The 7087-nt window shown below is 47.2% G+C and overlaps 1 pseudogene; it reads right to left on the bottom strand.

Annotated features, from left to right (window-relative positions):
* Positions 1 to 1638: 1638 nt before the first annotated feature.
* On the bottom strand, positions 1639 to 4811 carry LOC107522326 (uncharacterized; annotated as a pseudogene).
* Between the last annotated feature and the right edge of the window lie 2276 nt (positions 4812 to 7087).

Here is a 7087-nt window from a genome sequence, read left to right as displayed (position 1 = left end):
CTCCATGGTGTTCCATATCGGGGCACTATTTCTTCTAAAATAACTTTAACTACAGTCTTAGCAGTCTCATTCTTAGTGGGGAAAGCCTCTACCCATCCCGAAAAGGTATCTATCATAACAAGGAGATACCTATAGCCATACCTGCCGGGCCTTACCTCGATGACGTCTACTTCCCACATCATCCCCAGTCTATCACCTCTGACTCTGGTCCCTTTAATCTTCTGAGCGCTGCTTTGCTGCATTGTTTGGCAGGCCCTGCAGGTCTGGACTATCTTTTCTGCTTCCTTACGGCTATCTCTGAACCTAAGGTCTGCATTCTGCAAAAGCTGGGTCATCTTCTTTACTCCCAAGTGGGTGCTGCTGTTTAGCTTTTGTAAAAGGTGCTGACCCAACATTTTTGGAAGCAATATGCTCCATGACTCTTTGCTGTAGGCCCAAGAGTTAATTTCTTCAGTTTCTCACTGAGCCTGAATCCATTGTCAGTCTTCTTCGTCATATTCTGGTTGGGGTGGTAGCTCCCTAGTCTCTGGCCCTTGGAGGACTAGTACACTCTTTCTTTTAGCCGCTTCTCTAGCCACTCGGTCAACCACCTGATTTCCCTTAGCCACAGGGTCTTCCCCCTTTTGATGTCCTGGGTAATGGATGATAGCCAATTTGGAGGGCAACATCACTGCTTCTAGGAGATCTAATATCTCCTTTTTATTTTTGATTTCTCTGCCTTCTGCTGTGAATAGGCCTCTTTCCAAGTAGATAGCCCTGTGGACGTGGACAGTAGCAAATGCATACCTGCTGTCTGTGTACACAATGAACTTCTTTCCCTCTGCCTTCTTAAGGGCCTCAGCGCGATCAGCTCAGCTTTCTGGGCTGAGGTCCCAGGTGGCAGGGCCTGATTCCAAATTACCTGTCCCTTCCCGTCCACCACGGCTGCCCCGGCATACCGAATTCCTTTCTCTACATAACTGCTCTCGTCGGTATACCAAACAAAGTCGCTACCAGGCAGCTTCTGGTCCTTCAGATCCACTCGGATCACCTGTGCTGCTGCTAACAGCTCCATGAAGTCATGCTGCTTTTCTAAATCTGCTTCTGGGAGGAGGGTAGCTGGGTTTAAAGTGGATGGGGCTACAAACTGTATTCTTGGGGAGTCTAGGAGGAGGCCTTGAAAGTGGGTTAGTATGGCATTTCTCATCCACTTTCCTGGGGGTTGTTTCAATACCCCTTCAATAGCATGTGGAGTGGTAATCTTTAGAGCCTGCCCCAAAGTCAGCTTATCTGCGTCTTTTACCAATGTAGCTGTGGCTGCTATTATTCGTAGGCAGGGTGGCCATCCTGCTGCTACTGGGTCTAGTTTTTTTTTGATAGATAAGCGACTGGCCACTTCCAGGGTCCCAATACCTGGGTAAGTACTCCTTTAGCTATCCCCTTTTTCTCATCTATGAACAGCTGAAAGGGCTCTGTGGGGTCTGGGAGGGTCAAGGTTGGTACTGACAGGAGGGCTTCTTTGAGCTGACGGAAAGCCAAATCCATAGCCTCAGTCCACCCCCACTCTCTGTTTTCAGCCGTGCCTTCATACAGGGGTCGAGCAATTTCTGCAAACCCAGGGATCCATAAGTGGCAGTACGCCACTGATCCTAGGAACTCTCACACTCCCCTCTTACTGGTGGGGGTCGGTATGCCCAGAATCATCTGCTTCATTGCCTGGGTGAGCCATCTCTGCCCGCCTCTCAGTTTGTACCCCAAATAGACAACCTCCTCTTTGCAGATCTGTGTTTTCTTGGCACTAGCCCTATATCCCAGCTGTCCAAGTGTCTGTAATAAATCTTTAGTCCCTTCCATACACAGTTCTTTGTCCGGGGCAGCCAGGAGAAAATCGTCAACGTATTGTAAAAGCGTCAGCTGTGGGTGGGCATTTCTGTACTCACTCAGGTCTCTGTGTAGTGCCTCATTGAACAAAGTAGGCAAGTTCTTGAATCCCTGTGGGAGCCTGGTCCAGGTCAACTGTCCTGTGATGCCACGGGACTCATCGGTCCACTCAAAGGCAAAGACCTCCTGGCACTTGGGTGCCAGTGGCAGGCTGAAAAATGCATCTTTCAAGTCCAGTATAGTATACCAAACATGAGTTGTGGCCAGAGCCGACAATAAAGTATAAGGGTTTGGGACTGTGGGGTGTATGTCCATAGTCCTGACATTTACCTCCCTTAGGTCCTGTACTGGCCTATACTCTCCAGTTCCAGATTTCTTTACAGGCAAAAGGGAGTGTTCCACGGTGATCTGCATTGCCTCAAGATTCCCTGATCTAAATGGCGTTGTATGTGGGGGGTGATTCCCTTCCTTGCTTCCAATGTCATTGGGTATTGTTTAATGTGGACCGGTTCAGCCCCAGGTTTAAGTTCTTTGAACAGGGGTGCCTGTTTCACTGCCAATCCGGGACCCCTGTTTCTGCCCATGCCTGAGGATAAGCTTGCAGCCACCATCCTGATAAGGTCTCCCCAGCCTTTGCTGTATCATAGAGGCAGTATTCATCCACCAATGACATGGTCAAGACTTGTAGGGGCTGATTTTGGCGGTCAGTTACTTTAATCCTTTCCCTTTCAAAATGTATCTGAGCCCCGACTTTGTTCAGGAGGTCTCATCCTAGTAATGGTGGTGGACATTCCGGAATGACCATAAAAGAATGTGTGGCCTGGCCTGTGCTTAGGTTAACCCTTCTTTTAGTAGTCCAGTTATAGATCTTCTTCCCTGTGGCTCCCTGAACCCAGCTCTTTTTATTGTCTAATTGTCCTAGCGGCTGGGTGAGGACTGAGTGTTGGGCCCCAGTGTCCACCAGGAAGTTTACAGGCTGCCCATCCACTTCTAGTGTTATCCATGGTTCAGGGAGGGGCTCTGAACCGAGACATCCCTAGTCACTATCTTCCTCTGCCAGCAGGACCTGCTTAGGTTTGTTTGTCATAGTCTTCTTTGGGCACTCTTTTGCCCAATGTCCCTTCTCTTTGCAGTAAGCACACTGGTCTTTTTCTAACCTTTTTCTCTCTCTCCTTTGTTTCTCTTCTTTCTTTTTTTCTGTCCTGTCCCCCCCCCCCCCCATCTTTTTCTCTTACATGTCTGTCTCCTTGAGTGACAGTATACAGGATTTTTGTCAATTTCCTTGAGTGACAGTATACAGGATTTTTGTCAATTCCCTACTCTGCTTCCTCCCTTCAGCAGCCTGATACTTCCTGTCTTCAGCCTGCAGTCGCTCCTCCTTCTCCTCAGGGGTTTCTCTGTTATTATAAACTTTCTCTGCCACTTCTACCAAGTCCCTCAAGGATTTTTCCCCTAGTCGATCTACCTTCTGCAATTTTTTTCTGATGTCTAAAGCGGACTGACTGACAAACGCCACTATCACAGCCGCCTTGCTTTCCTCCGCTTCAGGGTCCATGGGAGTGAACTGCCTAAAAGCCTCTATGATTCTTTCTAGAAATGCTGCAGGGGTCCCTGCCTCATGTCCCCCACTTTGGCTAGGTTGGTCGGCTTCCTAGCTGCTGCTCGGAGCCCGGCCATTAGAGTCTGGCGGTAGACACGGAGATGCTCCCTACCTTCTGCCGAACTGAAATCCCAGGAGGGTCGGGTCAACGGGAAAGCTGCTGCGATTAGGTCCGGATTTTGGGTGGGCCTCCCATCGGGCCCAGGGATGACTTTTCAAGCCTCATTCTGGATCCTTTCACTCTCTTCCATGGTAAACAAGACCTGTAAGAGCTGCTGGCAGTCGTCCCAGGTAGGCTGATGTGTAAAGATAACAGAATCTAACAAGTTAATCAATGCCTTAGGTTCTTTAGAGAAGGGGGGGTTCTGAGTTTTCCAATTATACAAGTCAGAGGTAGAGAATGGCCAATAATAGAGTGTTTGGTTCCCTTCCTCATCTGGGGAACCCACTGCTCGCAGTGGGAGTGCCTTAGGGACTAAAGTGGGTTCTGACAAAGTGGGCTTCCTCTGCCCCTGCCGGGGCCTGAGGCCAAATGCAGGTCCTGAGGCTCACTGATCTCCCTCGACTGGAGGCGGAGGAGCAGTTGGCTGTCGACAGGGAGGGTGGCTGTTCTGTCCTCTGGTACCTGTGGAATAAGGTGGGGGAAGTTCTAGCCCTAGGAGATCAATGAGATCAGAACAAGGGACAGAGTCTGAAAGCACCATCGGCTTCTTGGAACTCAGCTGCTTAGCCTCTGCCACCAATACTTTAGGAGGAACCTGTGAGGGAATCAAAACCTTGATCCATGTGGGGGGTCTTCCACTAGGCTTAGCCAGGTGATAATATATGGTACCTGGTCCAGATGCCCGCTTGGACCAGGGTTGAGAATAACATTTTGTACTCTCTCAACCACATGGAGATCAAAAGTCCCCTCTCGGGGCCACTCTACTCTGAAGGTAGGCCATTCTGAAATGCAAAAGGTTTTTAGTTTAGATTTCCTGACTTCTACCCATAGGTTATGAGCCCTCTCCTTAGCCTCAGACATGTGACTGAGGACTAGGTCCAGGGGTGTAGATGTCACCTGACCCATACCTGCAAAATAAAAGTAAATGAACACAAAACACGGGTTCACAAACTGACAGTCAAGCACGCTACAACAAAAGGTTCCCTGACCTGTTTTCAAAATTTGACCAGACTTTCTCAAAACTAACTCTGGTTTCCGCGTCAGAGCCTCCTGACGGACCAGTGGTTCTGCATCTCCCGAAAGTTCATTGACCTCGGGGACTTCCAGCAGACTGAACAACGTCCAACGCCGTATGGGTCCCAGAAGGTAGAGGGGAACGTCTTCCGTCTCTACCCTAGCAGCAGTCATAAGCAGGGCGTCCCCCTAGACTCTTGCTGCCTTTACAAAATGGATCCTTCCTGACTGACCCTGGGTTCCTTGTCAGGGTGGTAGCCTAGGTTCTTTCTAGAGGTTAATTAGTGGAAAGACTCCTCACCCTGTCTAGTTGATGAGATCTGAGGATCCCGGACGAACCCCCATTTGTCAGGGTCCAGTAATCCACAGAAATCACCAAGAGACCAGAGTGATGTAAAATCAACAGAGTCTTTATTAGCTGGTGCCAGGGACAAACACACTGAGCCACCAACGCAGTGGTGTCAGAAAAGCTCGACCCCCTCTATAGTTTCTATTGAGATTATATAGGGTTTAGGACAAAGGGGCTACATGACAAGCATCATGTTAGTTTAGTTAAAAAAAGTTTTCCCAAGCCATAGCAGGAGGAAGGGGTGGTGGTAGGGGTTGTGACTTTTGGTTATCTCCCCTCCTGCCTGGTCAGCAGGATGTAGCAGGTTGGGGAGTTGCCTTTGTTAATTGTCTCTCCTCAGCAGGAAATGTTTCCTTAATTGATTCTTGTCAAAACAAGTAGTTTACTGGCCTTTCCAGGGGGCCCATTTTCTCAAATTTTACTTTTTTTAACCCTTTTATTTCTGGAACAACAGCCTAGAATGTTCCTAGCTATCACCACAGAAAGTGAGTTCAGGCCTACAGGGATGCAGAGGTCACACAGGTTCCTGTGCTGAATATGGGCCCCAAATCAAATGATGGGACTTATAGTTAGCAATATTTGTATACTTTTCCCACATTTGGGAGTTACTCGCTTCCCTCATCCAGCTTTGTAGTCGTATTTCCAACTCTGACACTATCTCTCCGGACAATACCTTTGGCCTATCTGCATCTTAGCTGTTAGGCTCAGCAAAAATTTTTAAAGTCATAGGCCCCTGGGAATATACCTAAAATAGACCTCTTAGCGTTTTCACAAATGGAGACCCCAAATCTTATCTGCTATAGTCTTACCCTCAGATTCCTGATTATTAAAGAATCTGCTCTGCTTTATATCTTAATGCTTTTCAGCTACCAATGTGCAGGTGCTACCATCATACCAACCTGACTTCCGTGGGCAAATGACCTCACCAATGTATCCTGGAACCTCACCTCTCCAGAACCTTGCCCCACTAGGGAAAGATAAAAACAGGGTGGGGATATGGATTGACCCAACAATACCCATATCCAGCCGAGAAGCAATTACAGATTCCAGACATTCTACCTTCTAGACTCCATAATGATCCTGCATCCATGTTCCCAGAGAGAAAAAGAATAGGAAAGCTTCTAATGGAGGGGATGGGATGCAGAACTCTGGTGGTGGGAATTGTACCCCTCTAATCCTATGGTCTTAATGATCATTATTAAATTATTTTTTTAAAAAGTTAAAAAATAATATAACAAATAACATTAGGGGGACAGGCAGTGCCCCACTTGGTTAAGCACACACATTACTGTGCAGTGCACAAGGACTGGGGTCCAAGCCCCTGGTCCCCACCTGCAGGGGGAAACCTTCATGAGTGATGAAGCAGGTCCATTTATTAGATAGAGTCAGAGAGAAATTGAGAAGGGAGAGGGAGAAAGAAAAGGAAGGAGAAAGACCTATCTATCTCCCTCTCCCTTCTCAATTTCTGTCTGGAATAAAAATTAAAAAATGGCTTTGTATATTAATTCTCTTTTCCGCCACCAGGTTCCAGATGCTAGCATGATGCCAACCAGACTTCCCTGGACAGACAACTCCACCAATGTGTCCTGGAGCTCCAATTCCCTAGTGCCCTTCCCCACTAGGAAAAGAGAGTGGCAGGCTGGCAATATGGATCTACCTGTCAACACCCATGTTCATCAGAGAAGCAATTACAGAAGCCAGACCTTCCACCTTCTGCATCCCACAATGACCTTGAGTTCATACTCCCAGAGGGTTAAAGAACAGGAAAGCTATCAAGGAAGGGGATGGGATACGAAGGTCTGGTGGTGGGAATTGTGCAGAGTTCTACCCCTCTTATCCTACGGTTTAGTCAATTTTTCCTTTTTATAAATAAAAATTTTAAAAATTCTAAAAAATAAAATTCTAAAAAAGAAATACAAACCAAGAACAAGTCTCATTTATTATGGTGGCATGTAATATTATATTTCTTTCTTCTTCCTTTCTTTTTCTTTCACCAGAGCTCTGCTCAGCTCTACCTTATGATGGGCAATACAATGTTTTCTGTATCTGTCTCTCTCTTGTCATTGCCAGAGCTTCATTTATCAAATACAGTATATTTTAA

Source organism: Erinaceus europaeus, chromosome 3 (genome assembly GCF_950295315.1).
Source record: "Erinaceus europaeus chromosome 3, mEriEur2.1, whole genome shotgun sequence".
NCBI lineage: Eukaryota > Metazoa > Chordata > Mammalia > Eulipotyphla > Erinaceidae > Erinaceus > Erinaceus europaeus.
The sequence above is the reverse complement of the archived record's forward strand: the minus strand, read 5'-3'. Positions and strand labels throughout refer to the sequence as shown.